Source organism: Festucalex cinctus, chromosome 14 (assembly GCF_051991245.1).
Source record: "Festucalex cinctus isolate MCC-2025b chromosome 14, RoL_Fcin_1.0, whole genome shotgun sequence".
Lineage (NCBI taxonomy): Eukaryota > Metazoa > Chordata > Actinopteri > Syngnathiformes > Syngnathidae > Festucalex > Festucalex cinctus.
The window spans coordinates 10,697,394-10,719,294 of record NC_135424.1 but is presented as its reverse complement, the minus strand read 5'-3'; the positions used below and the strand labels follow the sequence as shown (position 1 = coordinate 10,719,294).

At 39.2% G+C, this 21,901-nt stretch overlaps 2 long non-coding RNA genes across 2 annotated transcripts in view; both read left to right on the top strand.

Moving 5' to 3' along the window:
- Positions 1 to 21,901, top strand: part of LOC144001276 (uncharacterized) — a 150,832-nt gene that overhangs the window by 24,698 nt on the left and 104,233 nt on the right. The window lies entirely within an intron of this gene.
- Positions 649 to 14,015, top strand: LOC144001277 (uncharacterized). Its single transcript, XR_013278426.1, has 3 exons — positions 649 to 952; positions 11,772 to 11,866; positions 13,050 to 14,015. It is a non-coding gene; the product is annotated as an uncharacterized LOC144001277 (long non-coding RNA).

Genomic DNA, 21,901 nt, shown 5'->3' with positions numbered 1-21,901 from the left:
GCATTTTTCATGTTCACTTTCAGTACCATGCCCTAAACAGTCAGTCCTTCCAACATTTTGCGGGCTATTTTTGGATTGTTGGTCAAAAAAAATTACATTTGCGGCAGCTTTTTCTAAAAAGTTCCTATGATTTTAGAGCAGGGTTGTGTCCAAACTTTTTACTTTTGGGGCAACATACAGAAAAAAAAAATGAAGAACGCAATGGCCACTTTAAATTTGTTCTTACTTTATCAAGTAAATCAATGCAGAGTGTTTTGGAAAGCTGCTTTCATTAAGGTAAATAGTTTAGGATTTTGCAAGATTTTGCGGGGGTCGAGACCCATTATCCCACCAGAAAATAAAACTAGATTTTGTCATGGCTTCAGCGGTCTGTATCACTTTTACTGGCACGAAGCAACAAGGGTTGCAGGAATCCTGCCACACAAATTAAAAAACAAAACAAAAACAAAACAACCTACAAACATGCAGATTGCTTTACGGCAGAAGTGGCCAAATTCCGTCCTCGGGAGGCCCTATCCAGCCTGTTTTCCATGTCTCCGTCCTTCAGCACAGCTGAATCTAATGCTCAGCTAATTAGCAAGCTTTGCAGAAGCCTGATAACGATCCTAATCATGAATCAGGTGTGTTAGTGGAGAGAAACATGGAAAACAGGCTGCATAGTGGATCTCGAGAACGGAATTTGGCCACCCCTGCTTTACGGCACACATCACTTCCCCCATTCGTTACAAAGACGGAAGTCTACGTGCGATTACTGTGATGGCAGAAGCTGCAAAACAACCGAAGAAATGAAAAGTTTTATCTGAGGAGACAAAAAAAAAAGAAAAAGGGAGACCACACTGATAAAAGGACATTCAAGGATCAACATTGGCTCGGCTTTCACTCGCTGGCATGAGCACAAAGACGAGGAGGAATTTCCAACCGACGCTGCCTTGGCTCTGTTCCTGCTGGACTAGTGAGTAGATTTTGATGCTCAAATCCAAATGACAATGCTAATGTTAGCTATCGGACATTTGCGTGGTAGCAATAAATAGCCATCAGGTGTAAGTCAGTCCAACTGCAGGATTTCACGACGCTATGTGTTGGTCCTCATGGGGAAATGTGGTCTTCTTTCAGGTAACGCACTACCGCTTTTGTCAATACGGCATCGCCATAATCAACAAAAACTGAAAGTTCACAATTTTGCTTTAATTGGGAATCATTTATGTGGTATTTTGGCAATTTGGACCTTGAAACAGAGCAGAAAGCGGAGGCAAACATTTTTGCTTGTACAAATTAATTATCTTTATTTACCACAGTTTTATGAAGAGAATTGTTGTACTTGTTTAATTGTACATAGCTAATTTCCATATTTAGAAAAGCTCTACAGTATATAAATCAAATTCATTGGTACCAAATGTCATTTTTAGCATATGCTGCGGGCTGCTTAGAAATAGACAGCGGTCCACATATTGGCCCCGGGGCCATAGTTTGGACAACTTGTTGTAGATGGACTGACATAAGTTGTTTCACAATCACAAATACAGGATTGTAAACTAGGGCTGGGTTTAAAAAAATCGAATAATCAATATAGAATCAATTTTGCTTTTCCAGCCTGATATCGATTATTATTATTATCACTTTTCCCCATAAATTCCTAAGAAAATCGAATTTTAAAGGCCTTTTTTTTTTTATCTTACCGTTTTCTTGAAATTTATTGCTCACGTGAATTTAAAAGTATTTTCTGACATTTATGAAAGACCTGACTTATTGCACAGTTCAGAATCTTTTTCATTTATATTTACAATTATTGAATTAGAATTCTGCAGATATTTTCATCTCAACCTTTCTGGTGTCAATGTTTGTGTTACTTTCATTAATAAACTAAATCATTTAACCAGTTACTGCAGCTCTGCAAAATTAAATTTTGAATTGTTTGTGGAGTTTTTATCATGTCTTTGATATTTAAGAAGAATTGATGATCCATAATTAATCAATATTGGACTGAAGTGAATCGAATTTAATCAGAAAAAATCGAATCCAACTGAACTCTTGTGAATCGCAATCGAATCTATTCAGGACATTAGAATCAATGAGATGATGTGTCTTTGGCTTTTGTGCAATTATGAAATTATCAATACAAATTCACACTTTGAAAAATATTTGCAAAAAAAACAAGTCGGTAGACGATTCTGCTTGTACTATGAAGAACACATCCAAAGAAATATTTGCTGTAAAGCAACTACAAATTGCTGTGTTCCCCTCATTATGCCATTAAAATTTATGACCGATATATGATTATACCATCCAGCAAGCACCATAACCACAAAAGTGCAAGGTGGTCTTGCATTCCTGTTGATTTCAGGAGCTTGCAGTGTGGTTTTCCTTTGACCCACATTCCCTCCTAACTGCTGGCTGGACAGCAAAGTGTGGTTTAGCAGGGCCGGGAGTTCAAACCCTGGTAGTCGAGAAGAGCGGGGTTGGTGGAGGAGGAGGGGAGTCGTTTAGAAAAAAAAAAAAAAAAAAAAAAAAGTGTGATTAATGAGCGAGTGTTTTGGCATCACTGCAGAGAACAAAGAACTAATCTACAGCACATGGAGAGCGGCGAAGAGTGCGCATACCAGACCATGGATCTATAAACTCACTCGTAACCACTAGCTAGTAATAGAGCACAAAACAGCCTCGGCTTATCTGCTCACACTGAAGTAATAATGCACCAAGTAAGCTTGGAAAAAGTACCAAAAATATTTATTTTGTTTTCCAATCCAAGGTCATTAAAATGATTCATGTTGTGAGTGTTTACAGGCATGCAAATATGTGTTTGTATGGGGGCCTACAGGTGGATGTGTCGAGCATTGATTAACGTCGTGCTAAATTTGCTGCACTCGGGATACAGGCACTCTCTTCAGTGCAGCCTGGAACAGGTGGAAAGTGTGTGTGTGTGTGTTTTTGTGTGCGTGTACATGCGTGTACGGGACAAGCGAGAACCATTCATTCAACTCACCCATACATCACACCGCAGTGTTAATTGCCTCCGCGTCACCTCTTACATCTGCCTTAACAGCGTTTTGGGCTGTTATGCAAACCTCTATAAATGGCTCATGTTCCCGTTCAAAGACTCAGTGGCTCAAAATTCATGACCACCCCCACTCCGATACCTCTTGCAGCCCACCAAGCTTTCAGAGTCAGTGTTAGGCTCTGTTTATTGAATATACGGTGGCACACGGCTGACATTTACACAGTGATAAATGAGCTATGATTTCCAGATGGTGATAATAAAATATATTACTGCAATTGCCACGATGGTAAGGCCATCTCAGAAAACCTTTCACTTGCCGCAGAGCTAAACTAATAGCGGAGGTGGTGTTAATAACAACACAGTATTCAACAAGCTACATTATTGAACAGGGTAAAATTCTCTTTTATAACCATACGCTACGCTGCTAATTTGTTCTTCAACCCTCTATAAAACTTAATTTACTGAAGTTGCTTGGTTGATCCAGTAAATATCAACATGCCAGATGGCTTGTTTCATCTGGAAAATGGCCAATAAAAGCTATTTGTGGAAATAGTTAAAGCCCTTTAAAAAGTGTAAACAAATTCAACTTCATCTTAATTGAATCTCATTAAATTGTTAAATAAAATCTTACACGAGAAGTCCTCTCTGTTTTCTCTCCTAAAATGAAAAAAGTTCCAATAAAGTGGCTCTGATGACCTCATTCTTACTAATGCTGTTTAAAGTCTTCTCATTTTTGGCACCATTCCCAAATATTCTGCATGGCAAAGGATGGTTGTCATCTCTCTGTTCCTGAAGTTAACGACTGTTATTTTTCATGCAGGGATAAGTGGCTGGTGCTTCGGCACCACTTAGATCTATGTGCACATATGCCTGAAATTTAGAATTGGACATTAATATTGATATATTGATACATATAAAAAAAATAAAAAATCCACATATGCAAATTTGCGGGTGCCGAACTGTGAATACGCATCAAATGTAGTTTTAAGTTGAAATATCACCATTTACCACTAGATGGCTGCCCTATATTGCAATATCAGTAGCCCTAATATTCCTTTACAAATTTGGAATAATAAGTAGGACAAATGCAGGACCTCATTATTATTTACATTTTGAGAGCGTTATTTTTTATTTTCTTAATGCACAATATGAATTCTTGCATAGTAATTTGGTTATTTTGTTGTTTGCTTCAAAACCTTTGTTGCTGGTTTAGGATAGTGAGTCTTTTAAATGTCCATTGAGAAAAATTGTGAAAAATAGAGCACATATGCACAGATTTTGTCCATATTTAAAATCACATTTATTCAAACAGGATGTCCATATGTGGCCACTCAGTAACACTGATGAAAACGTGTGGCCCCATCCAACATTTAAGTTGCCCGTCCCTGAGCTAGACAATGAGGAAGAAAAACTGTTTGTCTGGCTTTCTTCTTGAGCATGTATTCTCATTTTCATACCCATTTGGAAGCTCCGTGCTCACTGGCAGAGAATGAAAGCATTCTGTGGATCATCCCTGATGTTCCCCAGCCATGTCCTGCCGCTTATCCTGTGGGCAATCGTCTCCAGTCCTCCCTGGCGGGCTACGACCTGCTCATGGTCCCCTTGTTATGCGGGCTGCTTTGGGAGGGCCTAAGCTAGCCGGATTCCATGCTCCAGTATTACTCTTTGTCTTTGTCTCGACAGGCTGAGGACTGCCAGCTGTCTGTGGTGTATGTGAATGTGTTACTTTGCACACACACAAAAAGAACTTGCATGCTTGCATCCTGAAGAATGTGTTTTTTTTTTTGTTTTTTTTTGTGGGCTTGCACTTTTAAAAGCATCATATCCTAGTACTTGTGAATATTTGTTTTAATTATAAATCTTCATTCACAAAAGAAGAGAATTTTATGTACAGCATATACTACTTGCAAAATGAGTATTGCTGACCATATATTAGGTCTAATTAATTATGAGGTCATTAAATTTAATTCATTGAGTTCATTAAACTTAATATTTTAATTTTGGATTAACTAAATTCAATTGTGTGTTACTAAGTGAAGCAATACAATGAAGTTGGTCAACAATTCTCTTATTAGAGTTCAGTCGATGGCTGGTTAACACAGCTGCATCACAATCAAGAGATCTGGGTTCGAATCTGCTCAAATGTACGACACACCCATGTGCTACCTGTGTTTACAATTGTGGGAATTACGATCCAAACCATTGCAGTGAATTGGAAAAAGATGGAACAATTTAGATGAAACATCTGAGCAGTTGCGTTCACGAACAAATCGCTTTACAAACAAATCTATGGAGGTAAATATGGTGCAAAACTAACTCGTAAAAAAAAAATGTACTTGTATAAATTTGTATCTGTAAAAGTTGTGATTTGTACCTGTAAATAAAATTTGTACCTATAAAAAAAATTTACCTGTAAAAAAGAAAATGTGTACTAAAAAAAAAAAAAAAACTTGTACATTAAAAAAAAAAAAAATGGCGCTCGAGAAATTTAAATCTGCAAACAATTCTGCAATTAAAAAAATAAATAAATAAAAAGTGTTGCTACCCGCTGAGCTCGTGCCGCCACAGACTTTGCAGATGTGGTGGAGTTCTGTTCTTATGAATGTGAAAATGCAATGGCTGCTTGAGCACATTTGAGTGCCACAGTACAGGTTTTGGAAATACAACCACCAATTCAATTCAAAGTCAAAGTATCACTGTATTTTATTTTGAAATCACAGTAATAAATTTTCTCTGTTACAGTAATACATTTTCTCTTTTCAGAGTTATTTTATAGAAGATATAGGCCGGTGTACAGTACTGTAGATGTTTATATAGAGATATACTCAAATGACATGACCCACAACTTGAGACAAATGTTAAAATGCATGCAAAGGTCATCCTGTCAAAACACACGCACACAAACACTCCCAGAGTTCATCCAGTAATTCCCTCCTCGCGTGAAGCTGTTTTTCCACAGTGTGACACGGTGGTCCAAACAGCATTGAAATATTACATGCGCCTGGGTTATTAAAACTGTTAGCAACACATCCACTTGGGCTCAAAAGGACATGTCTGTCACCCTAATAACAGAGCAGCTCAGGGTTGGGAATGAAGGGGAGAGAAACCCCTGACCAGCATCCACCAAACAGCCCAACATCTGACCGCTAACATCTATCCATCACCAAGCTCTTTTGCTTTCATGTTGTCTAAACTTTGGAACCTCGACCCAATCAGACAAACCAAGACTGCGGTACTGACATTTTCAACCACATGTGCGGACTGGCATGCACAAATCAAAACAATGACAAAAAACATTCATGCCTGTTTCATAGTATTGTTGCGCAATTGCGGGAAAACACCGACGTCACTCAGAGCTTTTGCGAGAGTGGAGAATCTAAAATTTCACTGGTTCACATAGAGTACAAAAAACCATGTATTTCTTTATTGGGTGTGTGTGCGTGGCAAGGATCGGACATTGAAGGCCCTAGTCCAGTGGTGTCCAAACTACGGCCCGGGGGCCATTTGCGGACCGCCATACATTTTTTGGCGGCCCGCAGCAAATACTAAAAATAATTTTTCAATGCTGTTTATGAAAAAAAAAAGAAAAGGGTGGATTAAACATTTCTAGCTACGTAAAGACACACATTTGCAGCTAATAATTCAGTTCCAGAAATAAAAATAGTTTCATCCACTTGTTTCTTAGTGTCAACGTCCAATTTGTGAAAACATCACATTAATTAATGGTTAATCATTAATGAAAGAAAATGTGAAAACATCACATTAATGGTTGTTAAGTGTGGTCAGTTGACGATCGATTGTTCTTGTGGTTCAGAATGTCAAGTTGGGATCAGCTGCTGCTCAGTGGAGAGGCATATCTATTATAGTGGCACACGGGTCACTATTTGCCTTGTGACTGTTAGCAGTTTTCAATAAGTAACTGTACATTATATCAACAATTTATAATTGCTTCATTGATTTTTACCATGTTTAACTCATTCACTGCCATGGACGTAAAAAGGCGTCAAATGATGAATTTTTTGCTGGTCTGGCAATGAATGTGTCAATAAATAACTAAAAAAAAAAATAATCAAAGTGGCCCTTGCAGTTTTGTATTTTTTTTTTTTGTATATGGCCCTCAGAGGAAAAAGTTGGAACACCCCTGCCCTAGTCAGATTAAATTGGTATGGCAACACATACAGTACAAGCTGAAATCTGATTGGAGGGATGGGGGAATAAGTGGAAGATGAGCAGCCAAGACACACACCATGAAATGAAGACTATAGACTGTTGAAAATAAATTATTATAATTGTGTGTAAGTTGTAAATGTTGGTCAGTGCTTTTGATCATCAGAGAAGCCCTGACTTCACGCCACTGACAATATCTGTGCGCTCTTGTTTCATGCTGTCGGTCTTATCAACACAATGACGATTACGTAAAGCCCGAATGATAAATTATAATTTCAGAATTTGATCTTGTATGAAAACATTTCAGAAGTGCCTCAGGAATGTTTTCCTTTATTTTCAGGTCTCCTATTAAAGTCGAAGAGCATAAACCCAACTATACCACCCTAAGATTTCCCCACCACCCTTTGCTTTGAAATAATAGTACAAAATAAAAAGTTCATATTAAATTACCCTTTCCTCTAAATTCTATCATTTCTGTCTTAACCATCTTTTTCCCCCCTCTATCCACATTGCCCTTGGCCTTTCAGGCCTGCATCCAATGAACACTGTGTAGTCTCGTACAGGAGAACCACACGGAGCCCCAACCACACATTGCAGAGGTCAGTGTCAACCCAAAACAATGAATTTCAGCTGGAGCCAGACAGACCACTGTGGGAAATTACGCCAACTATTCAATCCATCAACAACAACACCCCAATGACCACGGCAGATCACTTCAAATATCGAAACATAACGAGACCAAAAGCGTACTAACTTTCATTTTCATTTCATTTGATTGAAACCTTAAATGTTTCGGTTGTTCTTTTTAATTTAATATGTGGCAGAAATGATTGATTTCACAAAGTGTTGCTTTGCTACTGATGAGAACAAATAATTGAGTCGCCAGCAGAAACTATGACATGTTGATTGGCAGTGTTTGTTTAAGTACAGTTTAGTTCAGTTGCGATTAAAAGTTTGTTGTTATGTTTTGCTTCTGAAGTCAAGACGGCAAGGGAAATTTTACATGAGATTTTAAGATTATCATTATAAACTAATATAAATATAATAATATATTATTAATATAAAAATCTTTATTGGTCCCACTTTGTGAAGTCTCCCCCCCACCCCCTTTACTGTCTTTCTATGTTAGCATATGAACACAGTTAGCATGTTAAGGCTTTCTCAATTCTCATTTCAAATAATGGCCAACAAAAAGGCCATTATTATGTACAGCTTGTGATTCACTTTCTCCAGACAGGTTGCATGTTTAGCTGTTTATCATTTCTCATTCGAATTAAGATTAACAAAACATGGACATGACATCCCACAGATTGAGCATTAAACTAATTCTCTGAAATATGAATCTCTCTCTCTCTCTGTCTCTATACACACGTGCACACGCATACACATTAAAACATGAGGTGCGCTCTTTCTCGGAACACCTTTCACCTTGTGCACTCCAACAGATAATCACGGACACCCAAGAGGGAGGTGACTTTGGACCATCAGCAATGGCGGTCTTGATGAATGTGTGCGTGCACATCTGCATGATTGTCTAGTAGCTTTTACCCACAATCCCCTTCCTCCGCTACATTTATTTGGCCCTGGTAATGGTGGCTGTCACGGCCAATCGCCAGAGACAGTCACTGATTTACTCCAGGTGGCGCTTTGGCTATTGTCCAGCTGAAAGAACTGCCCTGACCCATGACCTGTGACCCCCCCCCCCCCCCCCCCCCAAGGGTTGCCCTGTGCCCTACCTAGAGGACAGGGTTGGAGTTGCAGAGAGCAGAGTGACCATGGGGATTAAACTAGGTTGAGTGGTTTGTGCTGGGAAATGGATACTCCCACAACTGCCGACCGAGTTCCTAACCTCAAAACTCTCGTGGTGATATTCATGCATCCCAACAGCGCTTAACACTGAAGTTGTGCAGCAGCCACTGCTGACACTGTCTGATATGATCCACATATAGTTTATTTTGGATTTGAATAATTCCTCTGGAGTGGATAAAATGATGCAAAAAGCAACATGAAAATGTTTCTTCTCAACCTTCAAAGATGATAAAAAATATTTTTGTGGTATGAAATATGAAAGCCAATAATAGTTTCAGTACAAAGAAATCTGATCGTTAACCAAATATATTTTAAAAATGCAATCAAAGCATTCCGAAGGACTAAAAGTGTTGACCTTTGATTTGTTGGATTTCAAATACATTTCCTCTACAATAGTTACATAAATTAGGTAATAGTAACTCATTGTTATTATTAGTTAACAATTTTCCAAAGTTTAAATATTTAGAGGTAATAATTTTGATTATTGTTTTTGCTTAAAGGAATGTTATACCAGAGAAAATGGCGGGTTGGTGGCGAATACTGTCTGGCGAATTGGGAGGCAAGCAAGAGCAAATGGCGCCCAGTCAATTGATCACATTTGACTCCCTTGCCGTTTGCCTTTTGGCCCATTTTGCACACAATGTCATTTGACATCCAAACTCATTGGGGTTCCCAGGGTTCTCCATACCGCTAATGTTTTATTTCACTGGAAGATATAGTCGTCATCTGTGATAGAAATTTGCTGATAAATTAAACACAGGAGGCTATGACTCTATCTGCCTCCATTTGCATATGGTGAGCCAACATTAGTTGGTTTTTCAAGTTTGTATTTCTGACCAGATCTTTTTGTTTGATAGTGGCTCCGTCAGTAACAACATAAGGGTTCAAATTTTACTGTAGCTTTAAAAATAATGAACATCATCAGGGTACTCTTGAGAATTTGGTACTGAAATGTGATATGAACTTCATCTAAGTCCCAACAATAGACAAACGGTGTCCATAAAATGAATTGCACACAATCCTTTGTGTTGAGTAATAACCCTGTTTTTAGAGAACACAACATGTAAATGACATAAATCACTGTGGAAAAAGTGTGAACGTTTTGGATTTAATAACTGGTTGAGGCTTCTTTGGCAGCTGTAACTTCAACCAAATGTTTCCTGGACTTAGAGTAGACCCACACAGCGGTCAGGGAGAGTTTTGGACCATTTCTCTTGACAAAATTGTTTCAATTTAGTAATATTCTTGGGGTGTCTGGCGTGAATCACTCTTTTGAGGTCAACATCATCTCAGTTAGATTGAGGTCAGGACACTGCCTAGAGCCACTTTATAAGGCCCATTTTTTTCTCTGGTGAAAACATTCAGTTGATGATTTATTTCTGCCATTTAGGTTGTTGTATATTCTATCTTCTGTTACGCTTTAATTAACTAAACATCTAAGCCCTGATTTAGCAAAGTAAACAAAGTTACTCGAGAGAATTTGAATTTCAGGAATTTCTCTAAGTCTTTAGCCAACACAGAAGAACTTTTCTTAACTGCATTAAGCATTCTGTGTTGTGCTTTTGTAGTCAAGTTTACAAGACAGCCACTCCCAGGGAGTGTTAAAATTGATATTAGCAAATTAAATGTCATTCATAAAGCTCTTCATTTAAGAGAACGTGTCCAAATTCTCCAAACGTCCTTCATTCATCAACAATCCGTCTTTCCATGGATGACTGAATGTGAAGGTTTTTAGAGATAGATTTGCAGTTCTTTTTGATTTATGAAAGTTTTTTTTTTTTTTTAGTTGTTGGTATTCCGTGGGCCCTATTGTGTGAGGCATAGTTCACATCAAGCAATGTTTCTTAAGAATAGAAAACTCGTAAAAATAAAAATCTTGTCACGCTGTTGTTATTTGATGAATTAGCTCTGACTCACCTTGATCAAATTCACATTACACTAACTTCGCCACAACTTAGACCATTTCTTAGCTGGTCTGCTTTTATTTATTTATTTTTTCTTTTTTTTTGGGGGGGAAGGTATAGGTATATAGGGTATAGGCTCTTCCGTCCGCCAGAACGCCTAGCACGGCCTATCAAATTTACAAATACGCCCCGCCACAAAAAATGCAGAGTGCATGTGCACCTTTTTACCAAAATCAACCAGCAGCTTCTAGTATACCTTGAGTCCATAAACGAGCACAAAAACAGTACATCTAAGATTACGTTTGAACAACCTGATGACAAAGAATGTTTTTTTGGTTATGACAGCTGTCTGTCTGGGTTAATGAATAATTTAGTCATACATACTAGAAGTCATTAAAAAGTTATGTCGGAAAAACATTGAGGTCAAGTGTGCAACTCATTGCTTTAAACATTCACAGCATTTCACTATTGGACTCAAGCAGGATATTTTTACCCACTTTCCATTCACGTGCGCAGCCAAATGGCATAGCCTCCTGTGATTCCAGCTATTTATATATACTCCCTGTGTGCCCCGTCAAGAGCCAGGTGGTTGGCGCTTGGTGCAAGGGCCATGTTGGTACATGACCGGAGCTGATGACGGAGGGTGAGCAGACAGACAGCAGCTGTCAGTCTGGTTCGGTTACAGCTAAACATCACGTCCACTGATACAGCTCGCTAATGCGCGGAGGTCCATGTCTAGGTCAGGGAGCGTCACAGTTGAGCTTAAATTGACTTTTAAGCTAAAGTTGTATAAGCTAAATTCAAAAAAAGATGTTTTAATACTGATAAAACAATTTAACTGTAATTACCAAAATGGCACCACCGCCTCTGAACAGTCCCCTAAAACATCTTTTCAGGCCTACGCCTTCACCTGACCTCCATCTGACTGTATTTACTGACGGTCCAATCCTGGTTCAGTGTTTCATCATCTTCAACTCAAGTCAGATTTCGGGTAAGAGCCCCTGCCCTGTTAACTCATTCAAACCAAAAAACATGTAAATATTTTTTTTTTAATATTTGTCCATCACTCCCAAAAACATATTCATACGTTTTTTTTTGTTTTTTTTGTTTTTTTGTATTTTAATGCTAGAGCATAAGGAAGGTTTCTTCTGACCTGAAGAGGTCCTTAAAGCAATGGTAGTTATTACAAAAAAACGGCCAGCAGGTGGCAGCAGAGTATAAAAGATCAGCCAGGGCCATGTTGCAACAATCACTTTTTTTTTTTGCCAGCTTTCAACAGGAATATGAACAACTTTGAAACTTAGCTATATTCTAATGATAATTGCTGCAGAACGGAAACTGATAGAAATATACTTCTCTCTCTCTCTCTCTCTCTCTCTCTCTCTCTCTCTCTCTCTCTCTCTCTCTCTCTCTCTCTCTCTCTCTCTCTCTCTCTCTCTCTCTCTCTCTGACGAGTAACACAAACCTCCTGGAGGGTCAGAACAAAATTGCATTTAAACTCAAGTACACAACATTTGTAGGCTATTATCCCTTCTAACTTGATGGAAATGGAATTTCATCAGCTAAATCTTTCTTAGAGGTGCATTTGTGCATGTGCAGTCGAGGCTTACTGGATGTGCCACCAATAGATACTCGTGTTCACAGATGAAGACAAAATTTAAGAGTGAGAGTGCAAGGGGTTGTAAGAGAGAATGTCTGGAGCATTAAAAGATGCTAACAGCGTTGAGAGTTTAAGGGCCAACAGAGGATCGGATATGAATGGATATGAATCTTATCCAAGCATGGTGACCTATGACTTTCTCCCAGAAGCCCTGGGGGGTGCAGAACAGTTATTGTCTTCATCTTTTTCCCAAACTCCTCTTGACCTGCTCCGTCTTCAATCTGAAGTAGCCCAATACATCCATTTATTTCATTGCAAAATGTCTGAACATAAACTCCTTTTTCTCCTCATATCTATTCACACTCTGTTGTTCCCACCCATTCATGGCGACGAACAGAGCCGTCAATTCATTTGCCGGACATGACCGTATTGTGTTAGAATGCGAGGATGAGAAAAAGAGACAGACTGCTTGTGCTTTTTGGGTGGTGTCAAGAAATGGAGAGCATCTCCGAGGTCACTGTGAACAAGAGAGGATGGGGAATGTGGGATCAACTAGCTGCTCTGTGTGTTGCAGGACATTCGGACCCTCCAGGACATGGAAGCTGCTGAAGGGACTGCATGCTAAATTAACCGCCATCAATCATTCACTGTATACCGGAAGACATTTTGACATTCATGTAGATGAATGTCAAAATGTCTCTTCTGTCAATCCCGCACGCACACACCAGTACTTGTCCTCACTCATACTACGTCTAAGGTTTTTTGTTCTGTCCAGGCTGGTCTAGAATCATTTCCCATTCATTAACGTTTTAAATTAATAAATTCATGAAGAAAGAGAAAGGAAAGAGTAGGACTAGCAATAGAGAGCATTTGACTGATAGTCCAAGGGATCATGTATTTCCTGCTCTTCACTAGTAAACGGTCTCAACTAATCTTTGCCAAAGATTAAAATATACAGTATATTGTCACGCAAGAAACTAGTCATACTTGAGCTAAGGGAAAAACCATTTGACTCTATTGCGCATATGTGCAAACTATCCCAGGAAAAAAGTCGATCCAGAATTCTGCCTGCTTTAATGAGGATTGAAGACTTCCCAAACTTTCCCCCAGCCAACACTCGATCACATTCCAATTATATAATGGACCAAATGGTGTCATAGCCAAAGGAAGATGATGTGAAGTGTGATGGGAGATGAATCATGAGGAGATACTTGACAATGGGAAAGCAATGGAAACGCCCTTAAGAAACCCACTGCCTGCGCTGTCGGAACATGTGCATGTTTTGTGAGGGATCCGAATGGTGTTGTTCTGGTGGGTCAATTTTAAGGGATCAGAAATGTTGTGGGTGCGGTCAGTGTGATGTAATCTACTGGACATCTGCGCTGCGATGACAGACAAGACACAACGTGTTCAAGCTCCAAATGTCCCTACAGACGCAGACATGGATGGATATGAATAGAGAGGTGTCTCAACAGTCAAGTGTTTACATGACGTTAGGAAAAATTAAATTGCCGTATTGTGTGACTGAGATAGGACTTAGTTGTACAACACAGAACTACGTGGAATTCAATCAACATGAACAATCAGTTAATTATATTGTACCATGCTTGGACATGATATGACACTGCATGATTAAAACTTTACTGACTTAGTTGCACATTTACTTGGTACTGGCCAAAGGTACCAGTACCAAGAGCCTTAAAGGGATCATAGTGCCACTTACACCTCAACTAGAGACAGGACTCGTTCTGAAAATCCACATTTGATCATTTTGCCGATGTCAGCAAATGAATGCTAGTTGAATTTGTAACATAGTATGCTGACCTTTCTCCAGGATAATAAAACAAATTTGGCCTAAATAGTGAATGGGTCTGCGATTGGCTGGCAACCAGTCCAGGGTGTCCCGCGCCTACTGCCCAGAGCCAGCTGAGATAGGCTCCAGCACCCCCGCGACCCTTGTGAGGAATAGGAGGTCGAGAAAATGGTTGGATGGATGGATGGATAGTGAATGGGTTAGACTTATAGCACTTTATCTACAACAGGGGTAAGCAACCTTTGCTGTCAAAACAGCCATTTTTAGGCTAAATAAATAACAAAATATCTGCCTGGAGCCGCAAAAAAATTAGCATTGTGATGAACAAAACCGTGGTTGTGTTAGTCTAATGTACTTTTTGGCAATTTTTTGGACAAATGGTAATTTTCTGCCTCTTTCTTCCTTTTTTTGGACATATTTTGGCTATGTTTTGACATTTTTTGCTATCAATTTTCCGACAGTTTTGGCAATTTTGTTGACATTTTATGGCAGTTTTCATGATTTTTTGTTTCATTTTTAGACATTACTTTTTTTGATTGGTTTCTTTTTTGGCTTTTTTTTTTTTTAAATAAATGTTCTGACTTTTTTTTTTTTTGCAATTCCAAAGACATTTTTTGCTTTGGAAATTTGGTTACTTTTTGAATGTTTTTAAATGTTTTCTTTTCTGCCTTTTTTTTTTTTTTTTAATGAGTTGTCCTAAAGAGTTTACCTGAAATAGAATTTTGCACTTTTGCAAACATCCTGAATGCTGGATGTGTTAGCCTGCATGCTACTTGGTACAGTATCTAGCCGCAGAGACCATAGATATTAGCTAGCTAAGAGCAGAATGTCTGCACAGCCCTTCGATCTCCGTGCAGTTTATTCATGCATTTAAAATAGACAACACATTACAGGCTTGAAACGACTGCCTTAGTGCAGCTACAGTAGACCTCCTTCGCCAAAGGACTTGGTGCTGTCCCTGTCTGGAAGCCAGAGACTTGGAACTAATGAGACTAAATGAAGATGGAGCCGCTTTGAAAAGAGGTCAGAGCATGTCAACAGTCAGCCATGCAGCTGGTAACAATACTGCTTCGGAGCACATGCAATCCAGTTGCACAAACTATCTTTGGAGGATCAGTGGAAACTCAGAAAAACTGGCATATTAGTCAGGTAACTTTGACCCGCCAGTACACAACTAGTGTCTTCACAGTCAAACATTTGGTGGATAGACAAGCAAAGAAGCAATCAGCCAACCTAAGTTCTGAGTTGGTTGTGCTGATTAAAGCAATAGGAGAGTGGGCCACTGGGCTTATGTAAGGCAGGAGGGAGCTAAAGCAGAACTGACACAGGCCAGGCCTTAGTTTTCCTCAGCATGGGGCAGAAATGTGCTGACCATGTCTCACGGGGTGATTGGGAGTCCGGGGGGAAGAGGGCCGAGCAGATTGAAAGGAGTTTATTTGCCTGTGGGTTATATAGGCTTCCTTGAAAAACAAACACAAGTAATTTTGTTTGCCGCATGTTTTAGCAGCTGTGACCTCCTATATGTCTAAAGCTTGACCCCATCCTCGCAGCCTTGGGGGTTTCAGCTCCTTAAATGTCCAGCAATGAATGGATCCCATTTTTTTCTACAGGTTCAATTTTGGTGTATGAACAAATACTGCAAACACTGTTCGAGCCAAGTGTGTAGAAGGCAGTTCATGATCTACAAAGGTAATGTTGTGGTCATATAGCAAGTTGTTGTTGTTTTGGTCCAAACAACTAGTACCTGTGTATTAGATCTTTCAGGTGGTAGTGGCGAGATTGAAATGCCAGCAGTGTGCTCACTAGCCCATCAACCCTCTGGAACATGACCTGCACATGCAGGTCACACATGAGTGAAAAACAAAACCTCAGTTTGTTAAGCAACTACTGAGACTGATTGAGGCATTTGCTCTTATGGGTGGTGAAATTTGGGGATGCATTGTTGAAAGGTGGTTCCATTATACAAAGAAATTCCCACACTCAAAAATCAACAAGCACTCGACATCTCTTTTGAAAGGCTAAACCAGCACTTGGGTCAACTATTTCCATGACTCAGGGGCTGCGATGATGATTGCAATGTTACCATAGAGATTAATTTCACCAAATATTGTGCATGAAATTCATGACAAAGTTTTGCAACAGATGTTTAATGACCGCAAACTGAACAAAATGTTTTGACATTTGACAATGATAGACAATGTAATAAACATTACAGTAAATTATGATAATGTTTTTTTGATCACTGATTGGTTATGCCTCATTGCACAATTCAGTTTACAGTCTTCCTATCAACAGCAGTCAAATGTGATTACTCATATATAGGTGCTTTAGGCCTGTATCTAGTGTCCTAAAAGGACTTCACTTTTGTCTCATCATTTCATAAAACTTAAATCCCGTCTTCTTCATTCTAGGTTGCCTTTTTTTTTTATGTTGCAATGGAAAACATTATTTTTGGTTCTATTTAAAAAATAGTAATAATAAAAAAAGAAGAAGAAAGACAGGTGGAGATAGCTGTAGTTGGATGTGCTCCTCTATTTATTCTCCCTTTCCTTTTGCCTGCTTCCTGCTTTATTCTAATGCAGTTTAATTAAACATCAACCACCTCCGCCTACCCCCATCTTGGCAACTTTCTCACATGAACCATAAAGGCCATGGAGAGAGTGTGACTGAACAGAGGTTGAATTCATGGTGGCTTTGCTCTGCTTCTTATCAGATTCCGGGGTCAGTATATGCAGCTCTTCACAAGAGCTCCAATGCCGCTGAAAACCAGATTAAAATTCACATGTCAATCACAGATTCCATTTTTCCACTTGCACAGAATGACAAAATGTGTACTGGACATAAGCAAACAGATTAAAGAATCTAATTCTATCTATCTATCTATCTATCTATCTATCTATCTATCTATCTATCTATCTATCTATCTATCATAAATGAATAAATATATAAGCTATATGTGTATGGCTAGGGTGAAGCCACTGAACATTTTCCAAATGACTTGGTTATCACACGCAACCAGTCCAGGGTGTCCTACTGCCCAAAGCCAGCTGGGATAGGCTCCAGCACCCCCCACAACCTGCGACCCTTGTGAGAAATAAGCGGTCAAGAAAATGGATGCATGGATGGATGGTTATCACACTTTGAAGAGAGGAGCCAACACTTGGCTCCAAATCAGCGAGAGTTTTTTGTTTGTTTGTTTTTTTCCCCTCCATACAAGGGTTAGGGCGCTATTAGAATAAATAGTCTTCAATTTCAAAAATGTTTCACGTTAGCCTGCCATAGCCTTTGATTGAGGCTTAACAATACTATAGTTTCAACTTCGATACTAATGTAAGTTTCAGTATGAACATACGGCCATTCTGAAAAATGTTAGCGCACGTGGATATCTAATCATATAATCAGTCATACATAATTGAGCCACTCCAGTATTCTCCCAAACACAATGCCATAGAATGAGAAATTCCCAAATGTAAATGAAGCCAATATGGTTTCGAATTTCCTGATGCTCTTGCAAAGTTTTTTTTTTATGCTTATTTATCCAAATCACAGTAACCCATACTTAGTGGCCTGTCTATAATGACTGGGCCCTTCTGCAGCAATGCACTGGTTAGGAACAAATAAAAGAGGAGGGATATTCGGTATCATAAGTTATTTGTGGTGCAGGTAGCCCCCATTTCCATCCCCTCAGTGTGTGTGTTGGGGACGGGACAGGAGGTATCATAGGATATTAAATGGTAATGGAAGCCCTAGAGCACTGCCGTCCATGGGAAAAGTGTCTTGCTGCGGCCCGACGGTCTTGGGACTTTGGGAGCCAAAATCAGGTCACCCTGCCACAAAGGATGATTATTGAGTTGGGTGAGGTGGTTATGGATAGAGTTTGGGGGACGATTAGGATGCCAGACCCCCTCTCAACCACCTACCCCATCATCTTCTTCCAAAACCAAAGTTTCCCTTCCTTGTTTGGTCTATGGAAAAAGACTCCCCGTTGTTTTTTTGGGTAGACCAGGAAAACGTTGGGGAGAAAAGAGGTCACCAATGTCGAAAGAAAATGGATTGTTTACTTGGAAACAAGCCCGTTCAAATGGATCCTATAAAAGACAATGGTTGTTGTTTTGTTAGGAAACTGCTAGGTGCTATAAATTATACATTGGTGAAGAACTCAACATAAACAATACAGAAGTGCATTAGTCCACCTCTGTAATTTTTGCTCTGTTCCATTTTTTAAGGACCCGTGTCTGGAAAACGCCATCTAAGCATTAAATGTTTATAAAAAAAAAAAAAAAAAAAAAGGCACTCAGGGCTATAATAGTCAGAATTCATCACCTACCCCAGCCTTCATCCAGTGAACACAATTGTTCTTCATTCTCAGCATTTCCAATCATTTAGCCTGAAAACAAATCTGCCGTTTTTCAGCATTTTTACAATGAGAAACGACGGCAATCATGTTTTTGCATCTGTGTATGTGTGCTGTGTAAAATAAGATTCTCCTAAATATACTCCCCATTTTTACTATCACGACCAAATTTAGGATATTTAATTCGTGTTCACTAGCAAAGGCTTGTGAGACAAAAGATTGAGCCAGGCAAAATCCTCAAATCTTGTTCCCTTTCAGTCAAGACCCCCTCAAGCCCACCCATTCACCTAACACCACCCATTGACCCGTTGCTCTTCCATCCTCAGTCATTTATTAAAATCCCTGCTGGGAGTTGAATAGAAGCCCCAAATTTCCACATGAAGAAAGCAGCTAACAACGCTACTCTCTCCCCTGGCAAAGTTTACTTCTGGCTGTGAGAAAGCTTGGTGGGGCTTTGGTTATGAATATTCATGCCTCTGAGTTCCTTGTCAGTCAGTCAAATAGAGCTGAGGGGGGAATTTCCCTTCATCTAAGAGACAGGATCTTCATTAATTCAGATCCCAAATGTGTTCTTATTCATCAAAGTATCTTAAAACCTAAGAATCAAATAATTTGCAAGCAAACTAGAACAACCACACTCTTTGCAGTTGTAGCCATTCATCCTCAAATGTTCTTCAATTACATGCATAATATATGACTTGAATGATGACTGCAAAAGACCTTCATGGTGAGCGTGATCTTTATCTAATGTGGGCCTTGCCTTGGAAAACAAGAGCTGAAGAGGGGGGAGTTGAGTATAATGTGAAAAAGAATGGTCAAAGAGACAGTCTGGAAAAAAGCTCTGCTGGACACCACTCACGGAGGCATAATTCCAGCTATTCACAAATGGATTCAAATGCAAATCCAGAAGTGAAGATCCTGTGGAAAGCCAACGTTTATTTGACCAGGGACCAACCTGGCTCCACCACCAACTGACATGAGCCACTCATTATCCACAACACAGTTTATCGTTTCATGTGAGTACTAGTGTGTAAATATGCTTTTAATTTGAAGTAAGATATTGTTACCTAAAATCTCACTCATTTTTAATCTTGTAGACCTGATCAGAAGCATTTTTGCTTTCTTTCAAGTGTCTTTCCACGTGCGTTTCCTCGATAGACTTTTGAGCGTAAATTACACTACTGCTGATCCCAAACCCAAATATCACATTTTACAGACCATACGGCGCATTATATTTGGTACAATACCAATTAACAGATCTATTTTAAAACAATTTGTATGCATAAGGTTGTAAGTCTTTGTGAAGCGTTGTAAGTGAAATAGTGTATAACTGTACCATACGTTTATTGTTAGATTTTGCACTGTTTTGTTACGTTCAAACAGGAGAGAAAAATGCAACTACATGAGCGGAAAAGGAGATCCAGATGGGGCGGGGGGTTGAACATGGTTAGCCAACCTAGTGACCGGTGGTTGTGTTATCACTTTGGCTAATGCTAAATGCTACCCTGGTTGATTGTTCAACAGCTGTAAAGAGGTCAACACACTCACCATTAGCCAACCATTTTTGCACACTCACATCAGCTATTGGAAGATGGCTGTGCCGTTTAACTTGCGCCGGTCACACATTGTAACATACATGAGAAACTCTAGCTCGGGTATGACGAAAACAGATATCCCTGCTAGCGATTGGATGCTGATGAAAATGAGAATGTGATACCTAATCCTTTGGGGTTGATTTTAAATGTGATGTATGTGTATTTATTTTGATATTAACTGGACCAAAGACATTCGAAAGTGTGTTGCCACTGAAGTGATGTCAGTTAACAGCAGCCAATAGAAAAGCATCTTCAGATGACGTTGCACGAAGGTGACAGTTTTGCGTGTTTGAATTTGGCTCCAACGGCTTGCTTTTTCATTTAATTCAGCCTAAAAGCAACGCTAGGTAAGACCATGATATTTATTAAATCTTGCACACAAGTAATACACTTAAAAAAACAAAACAAAAAAAACCAATAATAAATCTAATACTAAAACTAAACTGCCACAGATTCAAACTGTCTTACAAACATATGGTTTGGTCTCAGTATTTGGAGAGTACATCTTAAACCAGCATCAATCTTTCAACTTATTGTGATATGTATACTTGCTGCCTTTTTATTTTACATACTGTCTATTGCCACTGCTGGTATACTTGTGTCTTAGAATTTTTAATATGTGCCATTTGTGGACGTGTTTTGTTTCTGCTGGTATTGTTATTTTTTTATTACCATTGCTGGTATTAATTGGCTGGCTAAATTTGTTTTTGATATTAATGACATTGGGGGTGGGACTTAATAAGTTGTTCTTCCACCCACTCTTTTTCAGGCTAGGTTTAGAAAATGTGTTTAGAAAAGTTCATATATTGTTAATTGTTAATTGTTGATTATTGCCTGAACTAAATGAACAAATAAAAAAAAAATGAAAAAAAAACTAAAACTAAGCCTTATTGAAATAACTAAAACCAATAATAATAATAAAAAAAAAAAAAAACTAACAGAGCCACCCTGGTTACTAATTAAAACTAACTAAATAAAAACAAAAAACAAAAAAAAAAACAACGAAATAAAAACTTTAATCCAAAACTATCATAAACCCTGGTTGCGTGCTGGAACATCATCAGGTGTAAACTGTGCCAAACAAACATACGATGTCTCGCTGCGTCGACCCCTTATGGGCCAATCCAAAAGTCTCAACAACAACTTTTGCGTGTAAGTTACAGAGGGTGGTAACTGCACCATACCATGCACACCCCTATTCGTGCATCTTGCCCCATCCCTATTCTGTTCTTTCTGTTCCCATCTCCCCAGCGAGGGAGTCAGAAATGAACCTGAACTGATTGGGAGTCAAAAGCAGTTTCCATGGTAGGTTCATTGGAGTAGAAGCAGTTGCCGGGGTAGCAGTGAAGGTGGGCGGTCGCCATGGCAGAGTGGGTTGGGGGCAGGCAGGGTTGGGTGGGTATAGTCCTCTTGGTTGCTCGGGAGTGCTGAAGAAATTGGGTGAGCGCTAAAAACATTAGGGAATCCTTACCATATGAAAGGCAGAGCGGGTGTGGCTGGCTGAAGATGAGTCCTGGGAGGATAACTCCACTGTCAAACAGCAGGAGTCCAACAAAACAGCCTTTCATTGGCTATTAGCTACTGCACACCCTCTTCCCAACACACACTCACACACAACCTCCACTCTGTGCTCTCATCCTAGCCGGGCTTATTCAGAGTCAGCC